Source organism: Salmo salar, chromosome ssa01 (assembly GCF_905237065.1).
Source record: "Salmo salar chromosome ssa01, Ssal_v3.1, whole genome shotgun sequence".
NCBI classification, from domain to species: Eukaryota; Metazoa; Chordata; class Actinopteri; order Salmoniformes; family Salmonidae; genus Salmo; species Salmo salar.
In genome coordinates this window covers 64,480,372-64,497,991 of record NC_059442.1, presented here as the reverse complement: position 1 = coordinate 64,497,991, position 17,620 = coordinate 64,480,372, and positions in this window count along the sequence as shown.

Below are 17,620 nucleotides of genomic sequence, written 5' to 3'. Positions count from 1 at the left end.
CTTTTGGTTTTGTCTGTATCTCGCACCTGTTTTGTGTTTGTCATTAGTGGGGGGTTATTTAGTGTGTATTTTCAGTTGGGGTTCTCGTGCGGGATTGTTTATTGTCCACTCAGGACAGTTGCGATTAGAAAACTGTTATTGTCTATTATATTGCCGGGCTGCGCCCCGTGCGCTTTTTTCTTTTCAGTGCGCTTATTTTGGGAAGGTGTTTTCCCCTGCCCTACGGCTATTGCGTGTTGCTATTATTATTAAAACACAGTTGCTCTGGCCCTCTGTCTCCTGCTCCTGATTCCACATCTCCACTGGTCCTAGACAGCCGTGACATCTCTCTACTATTATTCTGACATTTCACATTCTTAAAATGAAGTGGTGATCCAAACTGACCTAAAACAGAGAATTTTTACTAGGATTAAATGTCAGGAATTGTGAAAAACTGAGTTTAAATGTATTTGGCTAAGGTGTATGTGAACTTCCGACTTCAACTGTAACTTATTGTGGGAAGCTTGTGGAAGGCTACCCGAAACGTTTTAATCCAAGTTAAACAATTTAAAGGCAATGCTACCAAATACTAATTGAGTGTATGTAAACTTCTGACACACTAGGAATGTGATGAAAAAAATTAAAGCTGAAATAAATCATTCTCTCTGGTATTATTCTGACATTTTACATTCTTAAAATAAAGTGGTGATCCTAACTCACCTAAGACAGGGAATTTTTACTTTTTATTTGGAAAAACTGAGTTTAAATGTATTTGGCTAAGGTGTATGTAAACTTCCTACTTCAACTGTATATTTAATCCGAAAATGGAAAAAAGAGATTGAAATGTATACAAAAAAAGGAATATTTACACGTAACAAAATCTAACACGTCTTACTGCTAAGCCATTTGGGCATGTGACCAGGTGCGACAAAACTAGGGCCTGTAGGACCTGCCTTGTTGATGGTGCTGTTAAGAAGGCAGAGCAGTGCTTTATTATGGAGAGACTTCTCCCCATCTTAGCTATTGCTGTATCAATATGTTTTGACCATGACCGTTTACAATCCAGGGTTACTCCAAGCAGTTTAGTCACCTCAACTTGCTCAATTTCTACATTATTCATTACAAGATATAGTTGAGGTTTAGGGTTTGGTGAATGATTTGTCGCAAAGACAATGCTTTTAGTTTTTGAAATATTTAGGACTTACTTATTCCTTGCCACCCATTCTGAAACTAACTGCAGGTGTTTTTTAAGTGTTGCAGTCATTTCAGTCTCTGACGTGTGTCGTATCTTTGGCTATGCCGGATTAAGTGATATGACATGCTATCCTATAAAATTCTTTCTCTGTAATTAATATCACCTGATTCGCTAATCATGTAAACGTAATTAACTAGAAAGTCGGGACACCACGAAAGAGTGTTTATAGAGCCGTTATCTTCCGAATAAACTCTTAAAAACGTTGTAATATTTCACATCGATAGCCGTCAATATTAATCCTCATCTTATTTTCAGTCTCATAATGAAAGTTGTAAATTCTTGGTTATCTGCACGAACCCTGGCTAACAAGTTGAATCAGCAATACAAAATTGGGTCCTCGGAAGAATGTCTCGGTGGTAAATTGGATACGTTGTATGTTCGTTTTGTGTTAGACTGGTTCCGTCGTCCGTCCTTTTCTAGCCCACGTCTACAGCGGCCGCTGCTAACTCAACGGCTAGGAAGTATCACTTCTGTAGTGAATAAGCGTTCAAAGTTCATACCATTCGCAACCAAAGCTAACACCGAGGTTGGCTTAGTTCTGTACTTGACATGTGTGTCCTTTTAATGCAGAGGCTGCAGACCTCACGTACCGGAACTCTGGTTACATTGTGTCATTGTCTTATATAGTGGCGAGGGGAGAAGGGTGTGTTTCATCGTTTATAACCCCTGTCTCTTCACAGGGGCGGGCCACTGATTAAGCAGGGCACTTTCCTTATGAAAACCCAATTCTCTCAATTGGAAGCTAAAATTACATTTAATCTCCTAACAAACCATTTCAATATCAAACATTTCAATTGCACAACAATTCCATGTCAATCTGATAACTAGAATGTGGTTCCTTTCCCCCCATTTGTTTGATGTTCCCAGACTCTCTATGTTTAACAAGGCTATTCGAGAGTCCTTCAGTAGGGTCAGAGAGAGAGGGGAAGGGAGAAATGTATTTATGGGGGTCATAAACCTTACCCACAGGCCAACGTCATGACACGTGTTTAGTCATCCGCATACATAGACACACTGGCCTTATTCAAAACCAGTGGCATGTCATTAGTAAAGATTTTAAAAAGAAAGGGGCCTAGACAGCTGCCCTGGGGAATTCCTGATTCTACCTGGATTATGTTGGAGAGGCTTCCATTAAAGAACACCCTCTGTGTTCTGTTAGATAGGTAACTCGCTATCCACAACGCAGCAGGCGGTGTAAAGCCATAACACGTACATTTTTCCAGCAGCAGACTACGATCGATAATGTCGAAAGCCGCACTGATGTCTAACAAAACAGCCCCCACAATATTTTATCATCAATTTCTATCAGCCAATTTTCAGTCATTTGTGTAAGTGTTGTGCTTGTTGAATGTCCTTCCCTATAAGCGTGCTGAAAGTCTGTTGTCAATTTGTTTACTGTAAAATAGCATTGTAACCGGTCAAACACAATATTTCCCTAAAGTTTACTAAGGGTTGGTAACAGGCTGATTGGTGTGCTATTTGAGACAGTAAATGGTGCTTTACTATTCTTAGGTAACAAAATTACTTTTGCTTCTCTCCAGGCCTGAGGGCACACACTTTCTAGTAGGTTTAAATTGAAGATATGGCAAATAGGAGTGGCAATATCGTCCGCTATTATCCTCAGTCATTTACGATCAAAGTTGTCAGACCCCAGTGGCTTGTCATTGTTGATAGACAACAACAAAACACACTCCTTTTCCATACTCACGTTACAGAATTCAAAATCACAATGATTGTCTTTCTTAATTTGCTCATATATACTTGGATGTGTATTGTCAGTGTTAAAGTTAGGCATGTCGTGCCTAACTTTGCTAATCTTGCCAATGAAAAAATCTATAAAGTAGCTGGCAATATCAGTGGGTTTTGTGTTGAATGAGATGAATGAGCCCCAGCAGAGGGAGCCAACGTCATGACACATACCTCCCCTCTATCACCTACCCCCGGGGTGGACCTCACGGGATACCACACACACAGGGCTCAGGGCTAGGTTTGCATCCCTCCTGGAGAGGGCGTCTGCATTGCCGTGCTGGGCCCCCGACCTGTGGATGACAGAGAAAGAGAATCGCTTTAAGGACAGGAACCAGCGGGTGATGCGGTTATTCGTGTCCTTACCTCTTGTCATCCACACAAAGGGGGCATGGTCAGTGATCAGGGTGAACTTCATCCCGAGGAGGTAATACTTGAGGGTGTCCAGTGCCCACTTCATGGCGAGGCACTCCTTCTCAACAATCGAGTACTTCTTCTCCCTCAGGAGGAGAGTCCTGCTGACATACATGATGGGTTGCTCCTCGCCTTAATGCTCTTGGGACAAGACAGCCCCTACCCCTGTGTCAGATGAGTCTTTTTGAGAATTTGAGCACCGGGTGCGAAAAGCCGTCCTTCCGGGCCTGGAATGCCGCTTCTGCGTCATCCATCACACTGTCTGGGGTAGGCGTGCCTTTGTTAGGTCTGTGTGGCGTGAGAAGCTATTGCAGTAAAGTTAGGAACAAATCAACTGTAGTAGCCTGCTAACCCCAGGAACGACTTCGCTTGCCGCTTGGTTCGGGGGACCGACCATTCCCTAATGGCAGCGTATTTTTTCTTCTTCTTGAGGCTTCACATTTCCCCGCAAGCTTGCACTTGTGGGGGTTCGCGGTCAGCCCCACATCCCTCCTCCCGGCCGGGGCAGCTCCATGCAAGGTGTCCCGGCTCACTGCACTCATAGCAGCGCCTCTGATCTAGGTCCAGCAGCGGATGTTGTTGTCGGTTCAGGTCGCCCTCCCACTTCATCGCCTCGGCTGGTTCCGTCCGGGCCACCTTTTAGCCCCTTGCCTCTTGGTACTATTCTTCCCCCTTCCCATGTCCACTCTCTACCCGGGCCCTTTTCAGCAGATCCTGGGTGTTCTGGTGGGTTTCCACCATGGTCAGCAATTTCACCAGGCTCTGGGGGTTCTGCATGCTCGCCGCCTTCTTCATCTCGTATGAGAGGGCCCGGAGGTATCGATCCAGGACAAACTTAAAGATTATTGGGAGGGACGGTATGTCGGTCAGTAGCCAGCCGTTGGTCAGGCACACCAGGTCACTCATCTGAGCGCGGGGGGCAGATGGTGGAGTCAAAAGCCCAGCCGTGGACCAGTTGTACACGACGTGTGAGGCTGAATCCATAACAGCTCAGGATCTCATGTTTGAGTCCCACATAATTCACTGCCTGGTCGGCGTTCAAGTCAAAGTAGGCCTTCTGGGCCTTCCCAGAAAGATAGGGTGCCAAAAGGCTGGCCCACTTGGGCTTGGGCCATCCCATCCTTCACTCTGCGCCTTCCTCTCGAAGGTGCACAAATAGGTCTCCACGTCATCTTCCTCTATTAACTTAACCAGGAACTGATTTGGGCTAGACTCCTGAGCCATTCCAGCCTCCAACTGGGCTACCTGCGCTACCAGTCTAAGGTTTTGTTGGCGCTGCTCCACAAGTGCTTGCTCCCGGAGAGCCTGTTGCTTCTGCTGGCTGATGATAAACTGAGCCACCAGTTCCTCCATGTTAATCTCTGCACGCTCAACCCCACGGCACCCAAAGCTACTGAGATGCCCGCATTCTCCACCATATGTGGTAAACTGTGGGGTGTTGGGTTGAGCATGCAAAGATTAACACCGAGACAGGGAGGTTCTAGTCAGAAAACACAACTTTACTAGGCAACGAAATAAACATAACAACAAAATAACGTACAGTAGGTTTGACTAGGTCCTTCTTCTCAGGTTCTGCTCTGTGTCTGACTCTCTGTTCCCTCTCACAGTGTGCCATGGTGCTCGCTTTATGTGGCCTGCACAGCTGGTTGGCACTCTCCCCTACATACCTCTACTTGGAGCCATCAGCATCAGGGTGCCCAGCCCGTGTACTCCCAGAAGAGGGAGCCAATGTCGCGTCATGTACCTCACCTCTATCACCAACCTCCGGGGTAGACCTCCCGGGATACCACAAGAAATAGACATGCTTTTGTTATTTATGTTAGTGCAGGGTGCGCTGCGCACAGTGGACTTCCTATCAGAGCACTACGTCTCAGTGCTAACAGTATCACTCTGGTTCATAGGCACATGATTACTGCATACAATAGCTGTGGGATCATCAGAGGCATTCAGGGCAGTAAGAGGGACATAAATTAGGTTACTTACATTGTGTCTTCCAATGCCGCTGGGATAATGTACATTTGCTGAAGCATTATGACAACTCAGCGACACAATGGTAGGGATTAAATGAGCTGTGCTTGGGTCATTGATAAGTCATTGTCTCAACACAGTCTTATAATGCTGTGAAAGGATCCAGGAACCCAAATGATTTGGGTGGATCACATCCTCCTTATAATACGAGCCTTGTTTCCAGAAGGTATCAACATTCTCAATAAATGTTACAACCACAGAGCTGCACAGTATACAGCATTTTGCAACAAAACCCATATTAATACACATCTAAAATCTGAGAGCAATATTTTACACACACGCACACACTGGATGTAATTAAGTTCAATACAGCCTACAATTTTAATAAATAGGCCTGCATGTCCTTCATAAGTCTCTCCGTATTTCTCTCTCTCTCTCTCTCCCTCTCTCTCTGATTTATGATGGAGTGGAAAGATTGCAATGTCGTAATTGTGTTCTCTGTAGATGTCACCCGAGCACTAGCATACATCCACGCTGGCAGTAAAAGTAGACACAAAGTCTTGTTTTTTTTTATTGTTATCATAACATCACACACACACACAAAGATTATATTTTGTTAGGATTTAAATGAATGACCTGTCAAACAACGTAGGCTACTGTACCACTTAATCACTGTTTGTGTGGAAAGTAGGCTACTTTCCACACAATTGAAAATGATCACTAGAATAAAAAATATGGTATTCCTTTTTGTTTTTCTTAATATGTGGGATATTTCAAACAAAGACACACATACCCACTCCCCTGACTTTAAAGATCTACTCCTCAGTATACTTTGTGTACTGTGGTAGTGTGGTTCTAAATGGAGAGAGTGCCAAAATATCACATTGTAGTGACTTTGGTCTTGGCACATGTTGATATTACATAACCATTACTATATTACCTCAAGAGCAGCTGTTGACACAGCCAGCACTGTTGACACTTCCTGGTGACACATAAACCAAGCTGTGTGTAGCCTCAATGAACATGTTCTGGAATAGTTACTCTCTTCCTGTTCCTCAATGGCTCCCAGGCAGTCAGTTACAGTAATTCGTCTTTATTACATTGAGTTAATTACTATGTAATAACTAATGTGTCCACTTCAATCAAGGAGTTACCATGTACAGTAGGAGTAGGACTCATTAGTAAATTGATTACCTCAAGCCTCCATTGATTTGCCTGAGGTACTAAGGCTGCTTTCATACAGGCAGCTCAATTATTATATTTTTTCCACTAATTGGTCTTTTGACCAATTACATCAGATTTTTTCCCGTCAGATATTTTTCAGAGCTGATCTGATTAACCAAAAAGCCAATTACTGAAGAAACGATCAGAATTGGGCTGCCTGTCTAAAGCAGCCTATTAGAAAGAAACAGTTCTGGTTGTGACTTATAGTCATGTGTGCATACAAACCCTATAGCTATTACATTTACATTATGAGTTTACCTATAGTACTTTAATTCTGCAATAAACCAGGCTAGATAGAACCATGTTAAGTATTTATTGATTGTAAACGTCATATTTCATTATGAACTTGAAACGATACCTCCACCTAATTCCTTACCCTTGTACTTTAGCTGTGGAGATGAGTTTGGAGACATTTGTTTGGACATGTTTTGCATGCTCTGTACTCACTGTTGGCATAGTGTTAAACCGTTTAGGCTAATCTTGTGCAGCAAGGGTTGACGGGTATTAATACAGTGCTACACTTCCATGCATTCCCCCACAATGGCATCAACAGGTTCACCTCTGGAAAACCATTGTGTTGATTTCCATTCCAGTCAGTCTCTATTCATCATCAAACAACACACAGTTTATATTTTCAGTGGCCGTGTCCGAATACCCATACTTGTGCCGTAAATACAGTAGTAGGCCGTTTGAGTATGAACAAATTAAGTTTAATAGTATGCGACATTTCGAAAATCAAGTATACTTTAAATGCCCGGATGTCATACTCATTTCGTCTTTGACAACAGCTAATCAATTAGATAGGGATGCACTACCGAAATCAACAAATAGCGGGAAACAACGCAATCGCACATGACGCATTCTCAGACTGCCAAAATATAATGTTTTATAGTATGTACATTTGACATTTTTAACATATGGATTGTTTTAGTTTTGTAGGCTAGGCTACCTATTTAATTATTTCCTTTATGGATCAAGCCTTAGCAGTCATTCTGATATTGTTCCCAATGATCAGTGCTTTAGTTATAATGTTGCTGTCCAACGGTTCTGAATTTGCGATCCACCCAACTGCCCACGTTTTTCTGTGCAATAGCCTTTTGATTTTAACATTTGAAAAGTTTTGGTGTGTGTACTAATTGATTTAATGCATATATGTTACAGCACTTTGGTTTCACTAATAAATATTTTGAACAGGATAAATGGGCTATATAGGCAATAGTAAGCTATAGGTCGAATGTTATAGTCTGCCTATAACCAGCCTGAGTGGGCCTATAACTCCATTCATAGTCTACTCAGTTTAGAGAGATTAATCTGATTGGAAGTTATCATTTGAAATAAAATGGTTTTCATTTCTGCTGGCCTCAAAATGGCTATTATCAGGCTGCTTAATGCAATGCATGTCTGTTGAATTTGGAAACATCCACTTGCACTCATCCCCGCCCCACCTACTCAGTCAGTTAGGAGCCACTACGTGTGTTGCAGCCGTGGCATACTGCATACTTTTTACTAAATGGTACATTCTAAACAGTATGCAACGATTAGTACATACTGTAGTATGCAGTTTAAGTAAGCTAGTATGGGTATTCGGGCATGGCCAGTGTGTTTATATGTGTTAATAATTTTCAAGATTATTTTTGGGGAGGTCAGGCAAATAGACAAGGCCTCCCATACTGAGAAAAATAATGAATATAGAGACTAAACACAATAATTCATTTTGAGGCCAGCTAATATGAAAACTATTTTACACAGTGATCCTTCAGAACCAGGATTGAGAGATTACCATCAAGTTTTGGGTAAACTGGAATGTGCATTTTGTTGGCAGGAGACTGTCCATGGTGGGCTTTATTTCCTATTCTATCTCATTCACTTCTTCTTTGGCTGAGTGGATCTAGCTATTTACTGTATGGGGGAAGCGGAGGTTGTGCTGTTACCATCTGGCTTGTTTTCTTGCATCATGGCCTATGTTGAGTGAATGGAAACATCTGCAGAGTGGATGGCACTCTAGCTAAATTGCACTGAACCATGGTATCTCTCAGGAGTTCACTTTCTGACAGCCTCACACTTGCACACATTCTCAAAAGAGAAGAGACCAAAGGAGTGCTGAACATAATGTATTTTGTTCTTAAGATTTTTTATCATAATTTGGACCAGGAGTCAGTCCATATTTTGTCTTACTTTTCGTCATTCAGAACTGGTTCAAAACCTAAGAATGTCAAAAATTATCACAGAACTTTCCGCATTCAAATGAATATGATGATGTGAAAAAATTACACCTTGTGACACCTATTTAAATCATGGATAAAAGTTCAAGGACTGTGTTTCAGGGGACTATCTGTTGGGTTCGAGACATATGGTACACAGACAGCTATTTAAGTGCAGGCAAATAACTTTTGGGGAAGAATATGCAGCCATTCCAAAATTGCTCTGACATTAATGAACTGAATACAAATAAGATACAGTTGTCACAGGGTCAGCACTGCATTGTACAGGCCATATAATTAACTATGTGCTTCCTAGTTATTACTTTGACACTATGCTATCTCAAAGATGTGAAATCTACACTCTAGTTCTAGTTCCAGTCATGCTGGTCAAGCAAGAATGAAAACTATAGGAGACAATGTGGCCCTTGAAGACTGGATTTGGGCAGATTCTAAAACAAATTAGTTCCAAAACACCATGCATTTTAAAACCATATCAAGACTTTATGAATATTTTTGGGGGGTGATTCATCCATCTAAGCAACAGAAGCTTGTGACGAGATGACATATGATGTCGGCCTAATAATAAGTTAAAGTGTACCTAAATCATTCCAAGTGCATAGCCCTTCAGGTGCTGACAACCAATTTCTGAAAACATTTCATGTAGCTGAACATAGCTGCCATAACAAATGAGCACCAAATTCCTCACTTAAGAACCTCTCCTGAAAGTCATATTACTTGCTCTGAAAAACAGCCACAGCGAAACCTAAACCATATGCTGCTTGTGTGGTGTATACTGTACAGTGCCTCATAGCTTATAATGAGAGCCGTGCTGGACGTTTTCTGGACATGAACAACAAAGACATGACAGAACAGGAGGGCAGTCTGCAAAGGCCTTAGTGAGAAATGAAGTCACCATGGATTGTGTGTCTAATAAGTGTCCCATTCCAGCTCCAGGGATGGGATATTTTGATATGACGTCCCAACATGCTCTTACAATTCTTATGAGTAATAGCATTGAAAAACATTGGCAAAAATGAAAAGCTGTGTCCTTATGGTACAATAAAGACAACAATGACCTGGTAACAAGTAATTGCTAAATGACAAAACGGTAAAGTGTATTAGGAAAAGGTTGTCCGTGCCAGTTTGGTAACAGAATGAAGGTTGGTGCCGTCATTCTGTTACCAAAATCTGCATCTGCACCGTTCTTCAAGTAAATGTGTTTTTGTAAAATTTTCTGTGGAAATTGTTGAAAGTAGTCTTTGTTCTTAGAGTTGTACGGCTTGTTTAACGTTTTTGTTTGACGTACATTTTAAAGTGAAATATCTGAGTCTCAGCGTCACTCTGTTACAGTGCCCCTATCAAATACTCTGTTGCTTGTCTTCTGTCTAAATATTTTGACTTTGCAACATAGATCAACTGTCTGGCCCTGGGTTCCAGTTACCTTACAAGGAATGCCTCAATCCTGGCCCAGAAGGGAGCGTTTGTAAGCCACATTTACTGACCTTTGTCATATGTGAACTGTAAAAATATACTGTAATAAGTCTCAGGGCTGTTGACAGTTGACAGGAGAGATTCTACGCAGTGATGCTAGTGATTAGGCACATTAAAGCAATACAGCACCTTCCCACCAATCACACTGGTTGCAAACTTAAACTGCTCAATGTTCTTGAATGTAACCTAACCCTAGTTCCTTTTCCAGCTCTGCATTTCTAGTTTGTCTTTCAAACAATACAAGACACCTAGGATATATTTAGGTAGTATTTACAGTCAATCTTGCCTGCTTCCTCTCTTTTATATTTCACAGGATGGAAAGAGATGGGCCTCCCTTAGTACATGAGACACGCCACAGTCCCTCAGTTACCCACATCTCCATTCTATTGATGATTCATTTTTCCTACATTACCTGGCTCACTGCAAGCCATCAGAGGCAAGACTAGATGAAGCCTAAAGTGATTAGTCTTGGGTTATAGAGACAGTCCATAGCGCCAAAATATTCAAAGCATTACAACTGTGAACTAAGGTTAAAAAACTAGATGGATGAGCGCTCAGTGAGTGAGAATTTAATGTAAGCAAGTTCAGATGTTAAGTGGAATTGACACAACGAAACAAAGATCAACACTTGACTTGTGAAAAGGGCACAGTTAGTAGTCACATATCACAATTAAGCTATAATGTTGAGCAAAATATAATCTTTGGAAAGCATTGACACAGCCCTATTTCGACTTGAATGTGCCATAGCATGATACCACAACATCAAACGGTTTTCTTGTAACCTTGTGAGCATTTGGCTGTTTATTCGTGACTGTCAACACATATTTTATGCCCTCTATTTTGCCTCATAATTTGGCTGGAGGGCTTGGGTGATAATTGACTGTCTCCCTGTTGAGGATCATATGATGCTCTTGTGTTGCTTTGTATTTTTTCACACATCGCCACAGAGCCAGGGTCCAAACCCTTGGCTGAATGGTGTGTTTGTTCATCCTGGTCCCTGCAAAACAGGCGCACGGCTTTCTCAGACAACACTGTCAAGAAGTCCAAGGGAGGCCCCATGCCAGCACACCCTACTTTGCAGCTGCTGCCAACAAATAATTTACTGGAGAGGGAAGTGTCAGTCAGTGCTGTATTTACAGTCCTAATCCTGAGAAAAAAGAAGACATGAACCCTAACATCTAGGGGCATATTTGGACCCCATTTTACTGGAATGTGGCTGATGAATATTGGCACTCAGGTTTTTCATTGATGGGAAGAACAATCACAACTCAGGATAAGAGCAAGACAGCTAGAGTCACATATGTTTATTGACCCAAACAGGGGGCAGGAAAAAGACAGGTCAAAGGCCGGCAGAGGTCCGTAACCCAGGGCAGAGTCAATAAGGTACCGAACAGCAGATAGGCTCAGGCTCAGGACAGGCAGAATGGTCAGAACCAGGAAAACTAGGAAACAGAACTTGAGAAAGCAGGGAGATGGAAAAACACACTGACAAGACGAACTGGCAACAGACAGAACACAGGTATAAATACACTGAGGATAATGAGGAAGATGGGAGACACCTGGAGGGGGGTGGAGACAAGCACAAAGACAGGTGAAACAGATCAGGGTGTGACAAAACAGAATGTTTAGCTTCAAATGTTGATACATTTTTATTTCTTCACATTTTAGGCACAGCAATGTACACACGACGATAGGCATACACGCAAATGTTCCAAATCATAACACATTTTATTGGTCACATACAAGTGTTTAGCAGATGTTATTGCCGGTGTAGCGAAATGCTTGTGTTTCTAGCTCCGACAGTGCAGTTGTCATGTCTACTCCCGTTCGATGTCGCCGTTATACTAAGCACAAGTCCTGGGATCCACCATTACGCACACCTGGCATCCATCATTACACGCACCTGCAGATCATCATGATACTCCCCTGGAGGCCATTTGAAAACATGTTTTCACAAGGGCTATTAGCAGGACAATAGACATGATGTGGTCACAAAAACCCCTCTCTGACATAGGGTCCAGCATATCTCTTGATGATGACTGGGCTCGTGCCGACACAGGCTACTTTTATATAATTAACATTTCATTATTTATTTATTTTCTCATTGTGTAGCCTACAGTGATGCCTTTTGCACATCTCAGTGCAAGAGGCATCACTACAGTCCCTGGTTCGAATCCAGGCTGTATCACATCCGGCCGTGATTGGGAGTCCCATAGGGTGGCGCACCATTGCCACACAATGAAGTCTCTAAAAGGAAAAATATTACCGTCTCTTACGCATGTTATTTTCCAGATTTGCCCTAATGAAAAATGCCCCTTAGATATTCATTTTGAATACTCCAATCTTCTAAATGTAATTATTGGCAGAGAGCCATATAGATTGCAAAATAGTTGGTTAGAGATATTTTCGTTGGCACATGGTTTATGAATTGACATACACTATTGTTCAGGAGGAACCGAAAATTGCAAGAATTGCTATTCCTCTGTCCTGCACGCACACCCTACTTGATCAGAACAAGCTGTACCTGGACTGTAGCATAGTATAACAACAGTTTTAGTAAGTAATAAGGTTTTTATTCTAAGAGAAACGAAAATGACCTGGACGCCATGTATAGTATTATAGTCTCTAAAAGGAAAAATATTACCACCGTCTCTTCCGCATGTAATTTTCCTTTCATAATGCATCCTTATTAGATATTCTCACAGCGCGCATTTGTAAATCCCAAGTTCTAAAAGTAATACAAAGTATTTAAGACATTGTGGTTACAATAAAGAATGTAAACAAGATGCTGTGTTTTTATTTACAGAAGTGATGGACAGCTGGAGGCATTTTGAAAACAGGTTTTCAAACACTTGTTTTTCACAAGTGTACTGTAGTACTGTAGCAGGTATAGCCCATCATGCAAACAATGTTTCCTATTAGCAGGACAATAGACTTCATAGCCCGGCTACTGTAGGTGCGAAAATCCCCCAATTTGGCCCTAACAGTTCTTTATCAACATCTTTATGCTTTCATTAATAAGGGGATGCTTGGGACTCGGATTGCTTGAGCTTCTTCCTTTTATTCCTGTAGCAATTTTGAGCAAATTGCTCAAGGGTCACGGTTGATTCATCTGTGAAGATGGTGTCATTGAATGTCTCGCCAGCTTTGATCCATGCCTGGGCCTGCAGGGCGCGTTCTTTGTTTGTCAGACGAATCACTGGGTTGAAACTACAGAACAGTACAAAACAAGAGAATACACATCGTTAATGTTCTGAAAAAAATATATATACAGTTGAAGTCAGAAGTTTACATACATCAACACTCGTTTTTCAACCACTCTACACATTTCTTGTTAACAAACTATAGTTTTGGCAAGTTGGATAGGACATCTACTTTGTGCATGACAAGTAATTTTTCCAACAATTGTTTACAGACAGATTATTTCACTGTATCACAATTCCAGTGGGTCAGAAGTGAACATACATTAAGTTGATTGTGCCTTTAAAACAGCTTGGAAAGGTTTTATAATTGTTGACCTCCACATGTCTGGTTCATCCTTGGGAGCAATTTCCAAACGCCTGAAGGTACCACGTTCATCTGTACAAACAATAGTACGCAAGTATAAACACCATTGGACCACGTAGCTGTCATACCGCTCAGGAAGGAGACGCATTCTGTCTCCTAGAGATTAACGTACTTTGGTGCGAAAAGTGCAAATCAATCCCAGAACAACAGCAAAGGACCTTATGAAGATGCTGGAGTAAACCAGTACAAAAGTATCTATAGCCACAGTAAAACGAGTCCTATATCAACATAACCTGAAAGGCCGCTCAGCAAGGAAGAAGCCACTGCTCCAAAACCGCCATAAAAAAGACAGACTACGGTTTGCAACTGCACATGGGGACAAAGATCATACTTTTTTGAAAAATATCCTCTGGTCTGATGAAACAAAAATAGAACTGTTTGGCCATAATGACCTTCCTTACCTGGAGGAAAAAGGGGGAGGCTTGCAAGCCGAAGAACACCATCCCAACCGTGAAGCACAGGAGTGGCAGAATCATGTTGTGGGGGTGCTTTGCTGCAGGAGGGACTGGGGCACTTCACTAAATAGATTGCATCATGAGGACGGAAAATTATGTGGATATTTTGAATGCAACATCTCAAGACATCAGTCAGGAAGTTAAAGCTTGGTCCCAAATGGGTCTTCCAAATGGACAATGACCCCAAGCACACTTCCAAAGTTGTGGCAAATTGGCTGAAGGACAACAAAGTCAAGGTATTGGAGTGGCAATCACAAAGCCCTGACCTCAGTCCTAGAGAAAATTTGTGGGCAGAACTGAAAAAGCTTGTGCGAGCAAGGAAGCCTACAAACCTTACTCAGTTACACCAGCTCTGTCTGGAGGAATGGGCCAAAATTCACCCAACTTATTGTGGGAAGCTTGTGGAAGTCTACCCGAAACATTTGACCCAAGTTAAACAATTTAAAGGCAATGCTACCAAATACTAATTGAGTGCATGTAAACTTCTTACCCACTGGGATGGGAATGTGATGAAAGAAATATAAGCTGAAATAAATCACTCTACTATTATTCTGACTTTTCACATTCTTAAAATAAGTGGTGATCCTAACTCACCTAAAACAAGGAATTTTTCCTCTGATTAAATGTCAGGAATTGTGAAAAACTGAGTTTAAATGTATTTAGCTAAGGTGTATGTAAACTTCCGACTTAAACTGTATATAAAAATGTCTTACCAAGCCTTTCCATAAGTCCACGCAAGTTTCTTCAACTGTCTTCTGACTGTAATTAGAGTGATGTAGATGTTGTGCTGTGATGCCAGCAGATTACAGATGGCCTTTGCCGAGCGCTCATCATCTTCATCCATTATTGAGTCAATCACTTGAATAGTCTTGCTGGAAATGGAATACAATGTAAAAATGTGCAGCATACAGTGAAGACCAGCAGTCGATTTATTTAAGCATTATTTTCAGCATTATTAGGCCTACTTTACAGTATCGTAGCCTACTGTACCTGTTCATTTTCCCAGGCTTTCACGGTCGGCGTAACACAGGCATCTGATGATAGTGTTTGCAAATAGCACTGTCTGTGACAAATCTCCAAGTCTACCAGTATTTTTGAAATGTCTCCAGTAGATTTTCCGTTCCTCCTGAAAGCACTAATCTCTTCATTTAAATTAATAGAGATCCTGGTCATGGTGTTACAGTATGTTGTTACAGCAAAATCAAAAGTGAGGACAATTGGCGATCTGCTGTATACTTATGGCCTATTGTAACCTGAAAGTCACACCTTTCCAGTAGTCCTCAGCCCACCTCAAACTCCACCTTACAAAAATGACATTGCGACCAAAGAGCACAGATGAAATGGATATCGTTTTCATCAAGCCAGCTTCTTTCTATGGTGCTACCCAATCTCACACTTTCAGTTATTTGAAAAAGAAATCTTCAAAATACCATAAATTTTTTAAACAGGCCATAGAAAGTTGGTTGCAATTTTAGTTTAATCCACCAGAAACGACAGAACAAATAATACACCAAATATACTAATAGATTTTTTTTTTACTCTCAATTGGAACCTTTTACAAATGGAAGGGGGGAAAAGTATCAATTATTAACCCTGCATTATAAAGCCCCTTAGATATTCTGTGATTTTATTTATATTTTAGTCATTTAGCAGATGCTCTTATCCAGAGCGACTTACAGTAGTGAATGCATACATTTCATGCATTTTATTTTTTGTATTTTTTGTACTGGCCCCCCGAGGGAATCGAACCCACAACCCCTCAAAAAAATAAAGGGAACACTTAAACAACACAATGTAACTCCAAGTCAATCACACTTCTGTGAAATCAAACTGTCCACTTAGGAAGCAACACTGATTGACAATAAATGTCACATGCTGTTGTGCAAATGGAATAGACAACAGGTGGAAATTATAGGCAATTAGCAAGACACCCCCAATAAAGGAGTGGTTCTGCAGGTGGGGACCACAGACCACTTCTCAGTTCCTATGCTTCCTAGCTGATGTTTTGGTCACTTTTGAATGCTGGCGGTGCTTTCACTCCAGTGGTAGCATGAGATGGAGTCTACAACCCACACAAGTGGCTCTGGTCGTGCAGCTCATCCAGGATGGCACATCAATGTGAGCTGTGGCAAGAAGGTTTGCTGTGTCTGTCAGCGTAGTGTCCAGAGCATGGAGGCGCTACCAGGAGACAGGCCAGTACATCAGGAGACGTGGAGGAGGCCGTAGGAGGGCAACAACCCAGCAGCAGGAACGCTACCTCCGCCTTTGTGCAAGGAGGAGCAGGAGGAGCACTGCCAGAGCCCTGCAAAATGACCTCCAGCAGGCCACAAATGTGCATGTGTCTGCTCAAACAGTCAGAAACAGACTCCATGAGGGTGGTATGAGGGCCCGACGTCCACAGGTGGGGGTTGTGCTTACAGCCCAACACCGTGCAGGACGTTTGGCATTTGCCAGAGAACACCAAGATTGGCAAATTCGCCACTGGCACCCTGTGCTCTTCACAGATGAAAGCAGGTTCACACTGAGCACATGTGACAGACGTGACAGAGTCTGGAGACGCCATGGAGAACGTTCTGCTGCCTGCAACATCCTCCAGCATGACCGGTTTGGCGGTGGGTCAGTCATGGTGTGGGGTGGCATTTCTTTGGGGGGCCGCACAGCCCTCCATGTGCTCGCCAGAGGTAGCCTGACTGCCATTAGGTACCGAGATGAGATCCTCAGACCCCTTGTGAGACCATATGCTGGTGCGGTTGGCCCTGGGTTCCTCCTAATGCAAGACAATGCTACACCTCATGTGGCTGGAGTGTGTCAGCAGTTCCTGCAAAAGGAAGGCATTGATGCTATGGACTGGCCCGCCCGTTCCCCAGACCTGAATCCAATTGAGCACATCTGGGACATCATGTCTCGCTCCATCCACCAACGCCACATTGCACCACAGACTGTCCAGGAGTTGGCGGATGCTTTAGTCCAGGTCTGGGAGGAGATCCCTCAGGAGACCATCCGTCACCTCATCAGGAGCATGCCCAGGCGTTGTAGGGAGGTCATACAGGCACGTGGAGGCCACACACACTACTGAGCCTCATTTTGACTTGTTTTAAGGACATTACATCAAAGTTGGATCAGCCTGTAGTGTGGTTTTCCACTTTAATTTTGAGTGTGACTCCAAATCCAGACCTCCATGGGTTGATAAATTGGATTTCCATTGATTATTTTTGTGTGATTTTGTTGTCAGCACATTCAACTATGTAAAGAAAAAAGTATTTAATAAGATTATTTCTTTCATTCAGATCTAGGATGTGTTGTTTTAGTGTTCCCTTTAT